Here is a 16538-nt window from a genome sequence, read left to right on the forward strand (position 1 = left end):
ACTTAGTGCTGTACACTTAGAAATGTTTAAGATAATAAATCTTGTGTCTTTTCCCACAACTTTTAAAAAGAGAGACAAACCAGGTACAAAAATAATTCTAAAGAGTTTACCGAATAATGTCAACTAGTTGGAAAATAAAAACACAATTTTTGGTCCTATAATTACTCTCTAACTAGTCCAAATTGGTCCATCCCTCTTTTCCTAAATAGTGGGTCCCTTAATCACTTTTTGGCCATATTCTATAACTTTCCAGTCACCTGTGATCATTTCAGATTTAAGACTGAGTCTGTAACTAGCAGGACCCTATGGGGCCTGTCCTCCTGGTCTAAGTATGTGATTCGCTGCAGCAGTTCAAAAACAGTTTTTCTGAGGAACAGAGCAGGAGGAATCAGGCTCCCTGACTTCAGACTATACTACAAAGCTTGATTACTGCAGTAATCAAAACAATATGGTACGGACACAAAAATAAAAACACAGATCAGTGGAACAGGAGAGAAAGCTCAGAGATAAACCCATGCACCTATGGCCACCTGATCTATGACAAAGGAGGCGAGAATACACAATGAAGAAAATCCAGTCTCTTCAATAAGTGGTGCCGGGGAAACTGGACAACTACATGCAGGAGAACAAAAGTAGAACATTCCCTAACACCATACACAACAATAAACCCAAAATGGATTAAAGACCCAAATGTAAGGGCAGATACTATAAAACTCATAGAGGAAAATATAGGTAGAACACTCTTGGATAAATCACAGCAAGATCTTTTCCAATCCACTGCCTAATAAATGAAAATAAAAACAAACAAATGGGGCCTAATTAAACTTAAAAGCTTTTGTACAGCAAAGGAAACCATAAACAAGACAAAAAGACAACCCTCAGAATGAGAGAAAATATTTGCAAATGAAGTAACAGACAAGGAATTAATTTCCAATATACAAACAGCTCATGCAGCTCAATAACCAAAAAACACACAACCGAATTTTTTAAAAATGGGCAGAAGACCTTTCTAAATAGACATTTCTTCAGAGAAGACATACAGATGGCCAACAAATGAGAAAAGATGCTCAACATCACTATCAGAGAAATGCAAATCAAAATACAATGAGTTATCACCTCACACAGGTTAGAATGGCTATCATCAAAAATTCTACAAACAATAAATGTGGAGAAAAGGGAACCCTCCTACACTGTTGGTGGGAATGCAAATTGGTACAGCCACTATGGAGAACAATATGGAGGTTTCTCAAAAATCTTAAAATAGAGCTACCAACATAGACAGCATATTAAAAAACAAAGATATCACTTTGCCAACAAAGGTCGGTATAGTCAAAGCTATGGTTTTCCCAATAGTCACGTATGGATGTAAGAGTTGGACCATAAAGAAGGCTGAGCACTGAAGAATAGATGATTTCCAATTGTGGTCTTGGAGAAGACTCTTGAGAGTCCCTTGGATGGCAAGGAGATCAAACCAGTCAATCCTAAAGGAAATCAACCCTGAATATTCATTGAAAGGATTGATGCTGAAGCTCTAATACTTTGTCCACTGATGCAAAGAGCTTACTCACTGGAAAAGACAATGATGCTGGGAAAGATTGAGGGGAGGAGGAGCGGGTGACAGAGGATGAGACGGTTGGACAGCAACACCAACGGACATGAGTTTGCGCAAACTCAGGGAGATAGTGAAGGACAGGGAAGCCTGGCTTGCTGCAGTCCATGGGGTTGCAAAGGGCCAGACACAACTTAGTGACTAGCAACAACTACAAATGTGACCCAGCAAACCCACTCCTGGGTATATATCTGGGAAAAGCAAACCAAAATTTCCTAATTTGGAAAGATAAATGCAGCCCAATGTTCACAGCAGCACTATTTACAACAGCCAAGACATGGGAGAAAGATCTTTGATTTCGTTTCCATTCAAACTGTAAGGAATATTTAGACATTTCTCTGCCAGGACTTCCAAGCCTCCAGAATTATACTGTCACAAAGTTTCAACTTTCAAAGTTTATTTAAGTTGGGCAGCCAGGCCAGTGAACTTAGTTCCACATTAGCCATACTTAGAAACTCTAGTTTTTTTAAAAAGTGTCATTCAGGCCCTCAGTTTCCCCATTGTTCTTTCACACAGTAGATATTACCAGAAACAGACAAAGCAGAACTAGATAAACCAGTGCTCAATGGCTTCCCAGAGCTACAGTTCCCTAGCACAAGAATGGAAGATTTCCTACCTATTGTTTCAGACAGGGGTACAGACCGGCCTCCGCCTTAAGGGGATTTTTCCAAACACAACTCAGGCAGTGCCAGGTGGCCAAAGGACTCCTCATCCCAGAAGGGAAAATCCAATTACAGCAGGCACTCCACACAAAACCAGGTGACCAAATCATACCTCTTTCCCCCTCAAAAGGAAAATCTCCAATCAATGCACCCCAGTACAGAAATACACCCCAGTGTCCTTACACTCCGGGTTTTGCCACTTACCAGAGGTATCTCACAGATCAGACCAAACTAGACAGACACCAGAGTCCTGGTTCATCTTGATCCTCATCCTCTTCTTCCTCTTCTTCATATCCTTCGGGCAGACCAGCTTCGTCTTCATCATCTTCACCCCCACCCCCATCATCCTCTCTCTCTTAGTCCAGGGCTTCACCAAGATGGCGGCACCCTTATTGCAGTGCATTTCATGGTGATTTGGTACCGCAGGCGGGTTAGGAGTCTTGCCCCCGGGACGTCGTGAGGCCTACATGGACACTCGGAGGTTGACGGTGGTGCAGAAGGCTCGAGGTCTGTTCAAGTTCTTCCCCGAGACATGTACAAAGACAGACCTCCCAGAGCTCTTCCATCGCGACTTGGCAGAAAACTTTCCCCAGGACCATCTATGGCGGCCTGGACCCCAGGCCGACTCATTTCATGGTGAACACCTCCTGGCGCTGTTGGACCTCTTCTCTTCCAGCCAGCTGGCCACAGCGTGACGTCACTAGTGGGAGGCGCCGAGCGCCCCTGGGAGATGGGAGTGGTGGTTCCGAGGAGCACCAGGCGATGGTCACTGAGTGCATGCCTTTGCCCAGGGCTTGAGGCCCTGGCGGTTCATCACCTGCAGCTCTTCACTAATAGGAGGACCTGGGGCAACTTCGTGGTGCTGGACACCTCGCATGGTAGCAGCAGTATCTCCTGGTGGACTTCCTAAAGGCAGTAGGCGGCCCTTACACGGGGTGTCGGGGTGGGGCACGGCAGGGCAAGCTGCTGAGTTGGCTGGGCCCTTATACTGGGCTCAAGAGCCTAAAAGGCAATAGTCTGGCAAAGCTCTTATACCAGGTACTCCAGGCCTATGATTTCTTTTCCTTTCTTTCTTTCTTTCTTTTTTTTTTTGGAGAATAATTTCTTTACAATATTGTGTTAGTTTCTACTGTACAAGGAAGTAAATTAACTATATGTATACACATATCGGGCTCAGACCTTAAAGAACCTGCCTGCAATGCAGGAAGCCAGGTTTGATCCCTGGGTTGGGAAGATCCCCTGGAGAAGGGAATGATTACCCACTCCAGTATTCTTGCCTGGAGAATTCCATGGACAGAGGAGACTGGTGGGCTACAGTTCATGAGGGTCACAAAGAGTTGGACACGACTGAATGACTCACACTTACACATATATCCCCTGCTCTTGGACCACCCTCACACCACCCCCACATCCCACCCTTCTAGGCCATCACAGAGCACCCAGCTAAGCTCCCTGAGCTGTGCCACAGTTTCTCATTAGCTATCTGTTTTACACACGGTAGTGTGTATATATCAGTGCCACTCTCCCAATCCCCGCACCCTCTCCTTCCACCTGTGTCCCCCATCCGTTCTCTCTGTCTGCATCTCTATTCCTGCCCTGTGAATAGGTTCACCAGTACCATTTTTCTAGATTCCACATATATGTTAATATATGATATTTGTTTCTCTCTGACTTACTTCACTCTGTATGACAGACTCAAGGTCCATCCATATCTCTATATATGGCCCAATTTTTTCCCTTTTAATGGCTGAGTAATATTCCATTGTATATATATATATATATATATATATATATCACATCTTCTTTATCCATTTTTCTGTCAGTTAGGTTGCTTCCCTGTCCTGGCTGTTGTATCTAGGCTTGTGATTTCTACTACCTGTTCCAGCCTTATGGTCTAACTAGCTGGATCTGATCAGCTGGGTAATATCATATCTGGATATGAGTTCATCCATAAGTTGGCTGGAGAAGACATATTTGGAATCTATTCCTCTAATTACAACTGGAGCAAAACTGAGGAAGTCCACTGGCAATGCTGTTTGGCTAAACAGAGATAAGACATCACCATTTAAGTTGTATCAGTTCTTCACAGATGGCAAGATGATTTGATAGAAAAGTTCCTGAAACTCTCCATTTGTCTGCCCCTTCCAGAGACTGACCACATACATAAATAACGCAGCTGCATGTCAAAGAGCCAGTGAAGTGGGGTCTTAGAAACAACTTGCTGCAGAAGTAACAAAGCTTGTCCACCAACAAGTAGGGCTGGACTCTGCTAAAAGATGTACACAAGCCCTGTGTCATAGTAGCACAGATGTACTAGAGGTCAAGTCTGATCAAACTTTTATAATTTTTAAAAGAAACTTCGTTTTCTGAGTTAGTTCTTGACCCTAGGTTCTTGATACCTGCTGAAAAGCAGATGCCATTCCAGAGGCTCTTGGATGATAACAGAAGGCGGGATCAGTATAAATAAGAAACAAATCCTGGGAGTGTTTTAGTTGTTGGACAATGAATTCTTGAGAATGGACTTTGGTTACTTCAAATAGAAAAAGGAATTTCTACATTAAAAAATACCTTCAGCCATGATGAACTCCATATAGTGGAGTTTCAAACAAACTTATCCACCACTCATTCTCAAGACACATGAACTTATTCTGTTGCTTACGCAAATCATAGAAGAGGCAGAAGGACAGGGGAATCTGTCCCAGGAAAGCCCCACAGGGGGCTGCTTAGTAACATGAGGACAAGAAGGGGCAGGATTTGTAGGCAGCACTGTTCAACTACATCAGACATGCACAAAGCAGGGTCCTGGATATGAGGCGGGAACATGCCCAGCCACTATGCCCAGGACTCTATTTCCTGTTGCCTTTGGCTCAGTCTGCTTTGAGGAGGGACAGAGACAGCTGTGTGGTCTTTCTCAGGACCAGAGGGTTAGCACAGGCAGATCAAGTTGGAAGCACTTAAGTTTGCTCATGCTGGTGAAGAAGCATCGGCCTTGAAAACAGGATCCACTTATGGTTTACCTTTTTGTCTCAGGGCATAAAATTAGCAAAATTTCTCCTGCAGCCAATCGCAGCATTCTGTGGGCTTCATACAGAAGTGCCAGCTGTCTCTCCATGATTCACTGTACCCAGCTCATTCTAACCTGAATGACACGGGCCAAAATGCACTGGCCGTCTGTCCTGCCTGCTTTGAATTCCCATCACTGTACAGCCCGATCTTAGCAGAGGCAGGCCCGCTCAAGGAAACAGAGCTGGAGGTTAGCCCTAACCCCTCACCTGCCATGTGATGTTAGACGAGTTAGTCTGAGCCTCAAATCCATCAGAAAAATAGGAGTGAACACTATTAATATCTGCCCGCAGTTAGCATCAAACGAGGGAAGTAATGTGCGTGAATGTGCACTGAAAAGTGACAAGTGATGCAGGCAGGATGTAGCGATGGTGCCGTATGCCTTTAAGCACTGAATGCAGCGTCTCTCCTCCTCTGGAGACCCAGACAATGTAAGTGTGTAAGGAAGCTACAGCATCTGCGTTCCCAAGGGAGAGGCTGTGCATGAAGACGTGATAAATAATCCCGCTGGCTCAAAACACACACTGGTGTCCCGAAAGCACTGCTTCCAGCCCTCTGGTGTTTCGGGCCCTCCCTTTCTGTGTTCCACCTCCCTGCTCTTTCTATTTCTGTGGCACCAGTCACCATGGTTTCTAGGTGCTCAAATGAACACATTAAGTTGAAAAGAGCCGTATGTGGGAAGACACAGTCCTTATTTCCCAAAGCTGAGTTTGAAAGAGGAGTGGCCCGGTAGAACTGAGTCCCCAAGTGGTGGAATCTTAAGATTTCATGTGGGAGAAGAGAAGCAAATAGCAAATAGCTATCAAATGCCCACAGGGTGTAATACTTTATTAGCTGCCTGAAGATTCAGAGTAATGATTCCATGTTCCTTACCCTCAAGGACTTACAGCCTCTAAGCCAATAGCAGACTCTCCAAATATACTGCTAATGTAGGGACACTGGGTTATACCAGGGCTTGTCCTTGCCAAGGGTAGATGGATATAATACAGGTGAGAGAGAGCTCACCTGCAGAAACACAGTTCAGTCCAGAAGTGAACTCTGTCTCGTCTCATACTGTGCCAGGCACATGCGAGCTAACAGGTGAAAGCCATCATTATGGAGATGTGTTAAGAGGGAAGAAGGGGGATGAGTAAAGACCTGCAGGATGGAGCAGGCAGAACTTGCTCCAAACCAAGAGATGGTTCTTGCATCTCATTTAGGAGAGCTGACTTCTCTTGAGCCATGTTTGTAAAAGTCTCAATGAACATCCAGAGAGAAGTCAGATCCTTGGTTCTAGCTCCTCTTCTGCCGCTATGTCATTAGATAATCAAAAGTGATTACTTAATCTTGTCTGGTTAATGTGGGGTTACAGACCTTCAGAGTTGGATAAAACCCTAAAATCTTGCCCACATTTTAAGAACCATAAGTCAGAATATATTTGACCAAACATCTTTATTCTGTTTCCAAAATCAAGAGGCTTTCAAAGGATTATGGAGTTTCCAGGACATGTGATGGCTTATAGTCACATCACAGGGAGAATATTGAAAACAGGACTGTTCCAAAAACCTGAGACAAGGGATGGGAGGATTGGATGACTTTCCAGAAGGATGTTCCTTCCCAGAGCAACACCACGTGGTCAGAAGCATCTCCTTGAATATCTCCGTGGGGGCTAGTTTTACCATTGAAACAAACAAACAAAAATTCCATTTCCTGGTAATTTAATTCTTGGTCCCAATTTTGCCCTCAAAGCCTACACAGGAAAAAAAAAAAAAACTCTTCCAAGAACATTCTAAATATTTAAAAGAGAGACTGGTCTTTGCATATCTTCTTTATCCTAAACCTAAACATCCTTAGTTACAGCAACTCTTTCTTGGTTCCCAGGCCTGTCATCTGGGATGACCTTTTAGCTAGCTGTATACTAATGGACCACGCATCTTTTTAGATAGATGCTTTGACCAAAGTTGTGCCACATGTTAGCCACAAGGGGACGGTCAAGGCCCCCTTAGTCTGGAAAGAAAGCATCTGGAACCTGGTTGAGGGTACCGAGTTGGACATTCTGCTGACCTCTTCCACTCTCCTCTTTAGGATCTCCATCCCACAGAAGCACATGCCTCTAGTCAAAAGGACCAGGACTTGCCCCCTGTGTGGGGATGGAACCTGCCCTGGCCAGCAGGACCAAGGTGAACCCAGGTAGAGGAGATAGGGAGAGCTGACCTAGAGCTCTACTCTAGACCAGGAGCAATGCTGCGGTCCCTCTGCCAGGCCTACTCATCAACCAAGTAAAAAAGTTCAGGTAAGGGGCCCAAAGAGGTTTTTCACTTAGTTTGAGGGAAAAAGAGTGCTTGAAGCTCACCCAGTTCCAAGGGCTCTCCATCTCCTTCCAACAGAGTCACAGCTGACAACCAAGAAAGAATAAGCACGCTACAGTGAGATCATTACATCCCTTGGCCCAGATGCTGTGCTGCTATTAATGCAAACAAACCTGGTATTTACCTTTTCAGCCAGCTTCTCTATTGGCTCATATCAAAGCCACTGGTTACAGGGAAACATGTTTTCCTAAATAAAAACTAAGCTTAGGTCTTGCAAGGTTTAGCATCAGAAGAAGGCAAAGAGGAAAGGCTGGTTATCTAAGGACCCCTGACTCCATCACTAAGCTCTGGGTGCTCTCGCTTCAGGTACCAGGTCAACCCTGCACTGGTACCTGGGGCTACAGCCTTCTGTCCCAGCTCTAGGCTAAGAGCAGAGCCACGCCTTCCCTCGTCTGGTAGTTTTCTCTCGACTCTGCTAAGAACAAGTGGCACTGCCAGTATGGAAGTTGCCTCCAACATAGCTAATTTGTCCCGAGTTCACAGGTTTAACCCAATTCACTCAGTATCTGAGAGACCTATATTCTTGCCCAAAGGGTCTGAAACAAGTCTTCACGAATCTCCCTTGGGTCTCTCATTTCTACACCATCCTCCAGCCCTGCCCCACAAGAGGCCCCTCATTGGCAATCTTGACATCCTCCCTCTATAGGCAGAGTGAGATCACTGGCTCTGCAGCCCACCGGAATATTCTCTGCTCAGACAGCAGGATCAGATTTGAGAACTATTCCTCGTCTTTAATGGAGTGACATAATAAATGACCTCACCCTTCAGTTAGGAACCTGCCTTTTCATGGAGAGCGGTGCCCTTAAGCACAGTAACACAGCGTTCATGTTCACAAGGTAAAGTAGATGGCCAGTACAGTCTTGGGCCAGGAAAGGCGCCATAGACTTCTGCAGTCACTGAAGTATCTCTAGCAGGTCTGGGTGAGGGGCCACCTTTGGGGGGTACCCCCCACCTCTGTGGCAGCCGGGACCTGCTTCACACAGTAGGAAGTGGGGAACAGCACATGGCCTGTGACCTGTGAGCTGAAGAGGGCACAGGAAGGAGCTTCCTTCAGGATGTGCCTAGCCCCACAGCAGTGTCGGCCATAGGGACGGGAGCACGTGCCCCAGAGGGTTGCCCTCCGGTTCAGGAAGCCAGTGAAGTCCTGGGAATTCACCCTGTACAGGCAGGCTAATGGGAGGGGGAGAATTGGCACCCAGACCCCTGCCCTGATGGGGGCTGCACCGTCTGGAGCGCTGTGCCCTCTGCCAGGGCCCCAAAGCACTGTTCTGCCTCTCCAGTTGGGTCATTTTCCTCCGGCGCCTGGGGGAAGGGCCGATCTGCCAGTCAAGGGGTCTCAGAATCCGTGCAGGAGGTCCTCAAGACCGCCGCCAGATGCTGACTCCATCATAGGTCAGGGCTCTGAGGGGTCATCATACTTGCTCTTCACAAGACTAAGATGACTGTGGTGAGGAGAGACAATTATATGTCATAATTCCAGCTTAAATATCACTTTCTGGAAAGAAGTGAGGTGAGAAAGAAATATGCATGTGCCTACATGGATAAATACATGAATTTTAAGTACTAGGAAATGTTTAAGGGCTCATTTCAAGAGTCCTTAGGCAAAACCACCCCCTCTTAAATGAATTCTCTTTTCGAAGGTGGAGCACATTCTTAAGGGAAGCCTGCCTCGAGCTGGGAAGGCGGCCTGGAAGGAGCAGAGCGCTCCCTCAGCGTCCGTGGCCGGAGACGAGATCGCCCTCCCGAGGCCCGCGCGGTTCAGACGAGAGTTAAAGAGCGGCCCACGCGCGTGGGTTGAGAGGTCTTGGACCTCCTCCGCTTCGAGCCCGCCCCGTGGAGGCGCCGCTGTGGGGCTTCTGGCCACCAGATGGCGCCACTACGCAGCCAGCGCGCCGCTCCAGGTGCGCGTCCCGGGACGGGGCGGGGATCCGGGGTAACCGGCCTTGTGAGCCAACCTTCCCCCAACCCCTGAATGCACCCGGGTCTCGGTCCCAACCCCGCGCCTGGGGCCAAGGAGGACAGAATGCTTCAGCAAAGTTGCTGAACAGTCTTGTAAAAAAAATTTTCCAACCACCCACTCCTCCCAAATCAATTAAAAAATAAAAAAAGAAACTGATAAAGGAAGTTGGCGCCAACGCACAGCACAGCCTGAACACAGGCAACAGCAGAGGTGCTGTTTAAGAGAGAGGGGACACGTGTGTGCCTGTGGCCAATCCATATCGATGTATGGCAAAAGCCATTACAATATTGTAATCATTCTCCAATTATAATAAATAAATTTAAATATAAACAGAGAAAAAGGGGGCGTGGGTGATGGAGTTAGCGTTCAAATCTGGTTAACAACCTTGTGTATGGTATTTAACCTGCATATCACCTACTAGTTCACATTGAGCTTACCTCACAGGATTGTTGACAAGAATTAAATGAATTGATACACTGCCTAGACGTGTGTTAAATTATGTGATATTAAATACATATGAATATCTATACATTACATAAAACACATTATATTAATATATGTACATAATATAAAGTTATATGCCAAGCACAGAATAAGCACCAATAATGTTCAGTTCAGTCGCTCAGTCGTGTCCGACTCTTTGCAACCCCATGAATTGCAGCACGCCAAGCCTCCCACCCGGAGTTCACTCAAACTCATGTCCATTGAGTCAGTGATGCCATCCAGCCATCTCATCCTTTGTCATCCCCTTCTCCTCCTGCCCCCCAATACCTTCCAGCATCAGAGTCTTTTCCAATGAGTCAACTCTTCGCATGAGGTGGCCAAAGTACTGGAGTTTCAGCTTTAGCATCAGTCCTTCCAAAGAACACCCAGGGCTGATCTCCTTTAGAATGGACTGGTTGGATCTCCTTGCAGTCCAAGGGACTCTCAAGAGTCTTCAACACCACAGTTCAGAAGCATCAATTCTTCAGCGCTCAGCTTTCTTCACAGTCCAACTCTCGCATCCATACATGACCACTGAAAAAACCATAGCCTTGACTAGACGGACCTTTGTTGACGAAGTAATATCTCTGCTTTTCAATATGCTATCTAGGTTGGTCACAACTTTGCTTCCAAGGAGTAACTGTCTTTTAATTTCATGGTTACAATCACCATCTGCAGTGATTTTGGAGCCCCAAAAAATAAAGTCTGACACTGTTTCCACTGTTTCCCCATCTATTTCCCATGAAGTGATGGGACCAGATGCCATGATCTTAGTTTTCTGAATGTTGAGCTTTAAGCCAACTTTTTCACTCTCCTCTTTCACTTTCATCAATGTTAGTTATATTTTATATTTTAGTATGCAACTTCTATGAATTATTTGTTTTAGAAAAAGCTCTTTCATTCAAACAAGTCATACCTTTGGGATTTTTTGTTAACTTTTTATATGAAAATCTTCAAACGTTTACAACAGTAGAGAAAATAGTATAATGAACCCCCAAGGACCTATCACCTGCTTTCAGTAATTATCAACACATGGCTAGTTCTGTTTCATCTGTACCCCACATCCTCTACCCCCAGTCAGTTGCAAATCCCAAATCTCATCTCATATCATTTCATCTGTAAATACTTGACTATTACACAGTATTTTTTAAAGTTCAGCATTACTTAATATTGTCTCTGTGCAATCTGTTATAGTCATCAGTCCCGAGATTTCCCACAACACAAGAATCTTTTCCACATCAGCATCTGACATAGAAGCTGGAACTGAATGTTGAATCAGTAGCAGTTTCTTTGCTGGAAAAGTACTTCCATTTCTCAAGAGACATTTTCGAATCCAAAGGCAGCTCTGGGATCCATGGTGACCCACCCCAGGCTGAATTCTCACCATCGGGGAAAGAGATGTCTCCTAGTGAGTTTCCTGCACACAGAGCAGGATATGATCCATTTTAAGAAGGAAACCACTCTTCCAGACACTTGAAGATTTTAGGATATACACCCAGTATTTCCGGGTGGAACAGGGTCGCACCACTGGAACCACTGTCTCCTAGCGTGTTCTTTTTACAATGTCAGTGTCGCTTTCACACTGAAATTGTGGCCAAACTTTCCCCTCAAGGCATCTTGGAACTGTGTCAACATTTTAAATTATTGGCTTAAGACATAAACATACACACACATCCTGCCTAATATTCCTTACATTAAGACCCATTTGAGACAAGAAGACGGGAACTAAACAAATTATAGGGTTCTCATTCAACTGTTTGAAATTCCCACTACTGCTGGCCATGTCACTACATACTGCCTGACCGACGATGCTGACACTATGGGAGGCGGGATCAGGCAGCACTTGGGGATGTTTTTGAGCTTCTTTGGAAAGGGTTAGCTTTTTTTCTGTGTAATAATGCCAGTAGCCAGCATCAAGGTGTCTGAGACCTTCTGATATTCATATTACAAGACACTTTCAAAAAGACTATATTTAGTCCTCACAGCCCTGTGAAGTTGGTGTTATGCCCATTTTGCAGAGGAGAACACTGTACAAAAAATGCAAGGGAGTCCACACACACACACACACACACACACACACACACTTTAATTTGTGGCTTGAATAAGCTAAGTGGATTCCCTCCCTGAATCAACAGTGCTCTACAAACCTTAGTGTTGTTTTTCTTATATTTATAAAGTAGGCATCTGTCTTCCTCTCATTCTCAAAACAGAAAAAAAACGTGACCACATTAAATCTAGCAGAGAGACTGCTTAGACCGAGGGACATAATTCCCAATCCCTCCAGTCTCTTTCAGCAAGCTGCATGAGTTATCACAACTACACTTTCGACACTTGCAACATCTTTTCTGATCATCATTCTCTGGTGTCTGGATTAGGATGCTGAGAGTGTGATGATGATACATCTCCAATTCCTATGGCCTCGGTACCTTGGGGATGAGATTCCTTTGGGATCAAGACAGCTGAGCAGTGGTTGACTCTTTTTTGAGTCCATCCTTCTATCAGGCTACCAAGAGGAAAAGCAGAGACACGAAGGGCCAGGAAAGATGTCTTTTAGGGACCAGGATCCTCACATACTTCTAGGAGAGGGACATGGGGGTGACCTTTATGTCCCTGGCTGTTGGCCAATGTACTGAAGCCTAGATTAAGAACTTCTCAAGATCCTTTTCTTCTTTTAAAATCCAAACTTTACAAGCTTGATCATTCTGATAGATGTAATCATTTCCTTCTTCTCATCACCATGGTGATCTGGGTACATTTCCTATGACTTTGCATTAGATTTGTTGATATACTTTCAGCTTCCCCACTAAATAACAAAGATCAGCTATTTATCTTTTAATTCCTCAGTGCCCAGCCTCATAGAAAGTAGGTCCCCAATAAATGCTGGTTGATTCGATTATTCTAATCATGGAGGCAACTTGCTGTTGACTTGACTTTGCTCTCTTGTACACCACCTGCAGTATGGTACACGTTAGAATTTTTTGTGTGTGTCATTCACAACTCACCATGAATTTTGTTTGCTTTGAAATATAAATGCTCCAGATACAAGAGTTAAGTGTGAGTCGCTCAGATATGTCCCACTCTTTGTGACCCCATGGACTGTGGCCTGCCATGCTCCACTGTCCATGGAATTCTCCAGGCAAGAATCCTGGAGTGGATATCCATTCCCTTCTCCAGGGGATCTTCCTGACCCAGAAATCAAACCAGTCTCCTGCATGCAGGCAGTTTCTTTACCATATGAACCACCAGGGAAGACCCTCCAGATCCAAAACCTCCTTGCTAGGCGAGAGATGCACTAGCTTGAAGGTCTGCTGGGTACTATTAACTGCAAAATTCAGCAACCACTAGAGAGAGAGCTGGTGAGGAAAGAGTGCTTGCAAAATATAGCTCTGGACACCTATCATCTATTTTCTCCTCCTTGGGGTCAGTTGCCCTTGGGCTCAAGTGAAATGGCCCACCTTGGTCACTCACCTACAGTAAGATGTGGAAGAAGCCAGGACTGACCTTGGGAGCTCAGCATTGTCCTTCCCGTTGGAAGGAGCCTTTCTCTGTGTGATTGATGGCAAAGCCCTGGCAACAACACACAAGTGGAGGGGGTTATGGTCCATGGCCTTCAGGCTTAGAAGCGGGCATCCCTCTGCTGATGACTGCACTCTGAGGGGACCTGTTTCTCTTGCTGTCTCCATCAGCCCAAGGTGTGGCTGCCTTTCACAAAGCGCCCCTCTGTATAGCATTTCTTCCTTCCACCCTATCCCACGAAGGCTTGCTGTATCGGACATCACCACCCCCATCATTCATTCTCTCCCATGTCCAGCTGGGACAATGGCATTTCTTTTGACTAAGACAGTGTTAAAAGGGGCTGAGGATAGGGTTGGGGGGCTTGTGTTTGGTGATTCTGGGGAGGGTTCAAGGAAGTGGGGCTCTGCTCTGGGTTGGATGTTATCAGGAAGCAGGGATGATTCTAGGATTGATACCTTATTACTATTTTTTAAATTTATTAGTTTAACTGGAGGATAATTTCTTTACAATATTGTGGGTTTTGCCATACATCGACATGAATCACCCACGGTGCACATGTGTCTCCCCATCCTGAACCTTCCTCCCAACTCCCTCCCCACTCCATCCTTCTAGGTTGTCACAAAGCACTTGGTACCTTATTCTTTATCTAAAAGGCAGAAGGAGAAAAGCAAGCCCACAGCTGTAATTGGTAGGAAGCCAAAGTCACTGACATTATCCAGGATAGAGCTTGGTGGCCATTTTTGTGGTCTAGACGATTTCTTGATTTTATGGTCAGACATGATTTCAGAGGAGTCTTGTTTTTGTCTCCATCCATCAGGGTCGCAAAGCGGTCTTGTCTGACATGGACCCTTCAGTGAGACGGTGTCTAAGGAGAATGTGCCCCACACTGACCAGCAGTGCTGGCCCAGCTGCTCGTCCCTTTCTTACTCTCCTTCCACTCTGTTTATGTTGCTGGCATTACTGTACACAATTTGATGTCCCCTGTCTCCGTCCCTCCTTCGAGCCCCATCTGGACCCTAGATCTTGCCCTTTACCGAGTTTCTGCTTCCCCCTCACAACTGAGCCCTCATTGTGTGTGGACATGCCCACGGAGGCTGAACCCACGTCGAGGGCCCAGGCATTTCTGAAGAGTGGGACCAGACTGGGAGGGCTGATTGCTCGAGGAGCCCAAGTGGGCCTTCCACCGGTGACCACCCAGCAAACGGTGATGGGGAAGCGAGAGGAAAGGCATTTTCTCCTTCCCTAACAAAGATACTTCGGGAATCCCAAAGGGAAAGAGCTCTGGCAGAGCGCTGAGCACCGCCAGCGCCCCCTCGCGGCAGGCATCTGCCTTGAACGTAAAAGTGTAGTTGCTCAGTTGTGTCTCTTTCTGACTCCATGGTCTCTGACCATGGAATTCTCCAGGCAAGAATACTGGAGTGGGTTGCCATGCCCTTCTCCAGGGGATCTTCCTGACCCAGGAACTGAAGCCAGACCTCCTGCTTTGCAGATAGATTCTTTGCCATCTGAGTCGCCTGGCGTGTTAAATCCTTTCGTTGTTGCTTGGTCGCTCAGTTAATGTCGGGCTTTTCTGGGAACCCATGAGCTGTAGCTTGCCAGTCTCCTCTGTCCATGGGATCTCCTAGGCAAGAATATTAGAGTGGTCGCCATTTCCTTCTCCAGGGTCGTGTTAAAACCTCTCCCGTGCTAAACAGGAGAGTCTGACTCTGAAACCACCAGGTAGGTTTCAGCACAGGGTTGGGGATGCTGCAGAGTACGAGATGGAGCCATGTGAACCAGCATACACCCACACACTGGCGAGGCCTGAGGAAGCGAGGCCATGCTTTTTGTTTGCTTGCTTTACAAGAACACTTGTAAAAAGTATAATACTTATTGTAACAATTTAAATATTTCAGATTGCAGAAAGATTAGAAAAAAAACGTAAGGTGGCTCAGTAGTAAAGAGCCTGTCTGCTAATGCAAGAGACATGGGTTCGATCCCTGGGTCAGGAAGATCCCTTAGAGAAAGAAATAGCAACCCACTCCAGTATTCTTGCCTGGGAAATCCCACGGACACGAGGAGCCAGCAGGCTTCAGTCCATGGGGCGGCAAAAGACTCAGATATGTGACTTAGAGATGAAACAACAATTCTCTCTTCCTCTTCTGGACAACCCCACCCTCTTAAAGTAACTGGTGGTAGGATGCTGGTGTGTATCCCCCCCTGCTTCTTTTACACTTATACAAACAGAGAATTATCTATGTGGAGTCTCAGTTTTGCTTTTTATAAAAACATGATCATCCCCTTCATATTGTTCAACACTTGCTTATGTTCACTTGACAATATGTCTTCTACACCTTTCCAAGTCAATACATATAAACGTGATTCATTCTGTTTGATAATTTGATAGTTTTCCACAGAATGGTTGTACCATGATTTACTAAATCAGCTAATCATCAATGTTGGCTCATGGTTATATCTGATCAGCTTTGTTTGCTGATTGTTTCATCTGGGATAGTCTTATTTTAGCTGTAGTCTCCCAAATAACCCAGAACATATCTTAAATACAAATTTCCTTCCTAGAACCTAACACATCACTGCCTACACTCATCTCACATTTGACATGACATGAATATTTTTTTTTAATTTTGGAAATGTTCATAATGTCTTCTCACTTGCTAAAAGAAAGACAGTTCTTAGGATGAGAGGCTCATATTTGGCACATTTACTTAGCAGGAGGAGAAAATTTTTAATTTCCTAATCCCATATGCTCCAATTTTTCTCCATATGTCCATCCCCCTCCCAACATGTGCATGTTGGATTTCCCAGTGGAAGTATCCTCGTATCACTATAGAAATCCTCTAAATTCTACTTGCATACCATAAAATTATTCAAGTTTCAGAAGAAGGCTCCCTAATCCT

The 16538-nt window shown here is 45.4% G+C and overlaps 1 pseudogene; it reads left to right on the forward strand.

Annotated features, from left to right (window-relative positions):
* Nucleotides 2739–4851, forward strand: LOC102184813 (annotated as a pseudogene).

Source organism: Capra hircus, chromosome 11, assembly GCF_001704415.2.
Source record: "Capra hircus breed San Clemente chromosome 11, ASM170441v1, whole genome shotgun sequence".
Lineage (NCBI taxonomy): Eukaryota > Metazoa > Chordata > Mammalia > Artiodactyla > Bovidae > Capra > Capra hircus.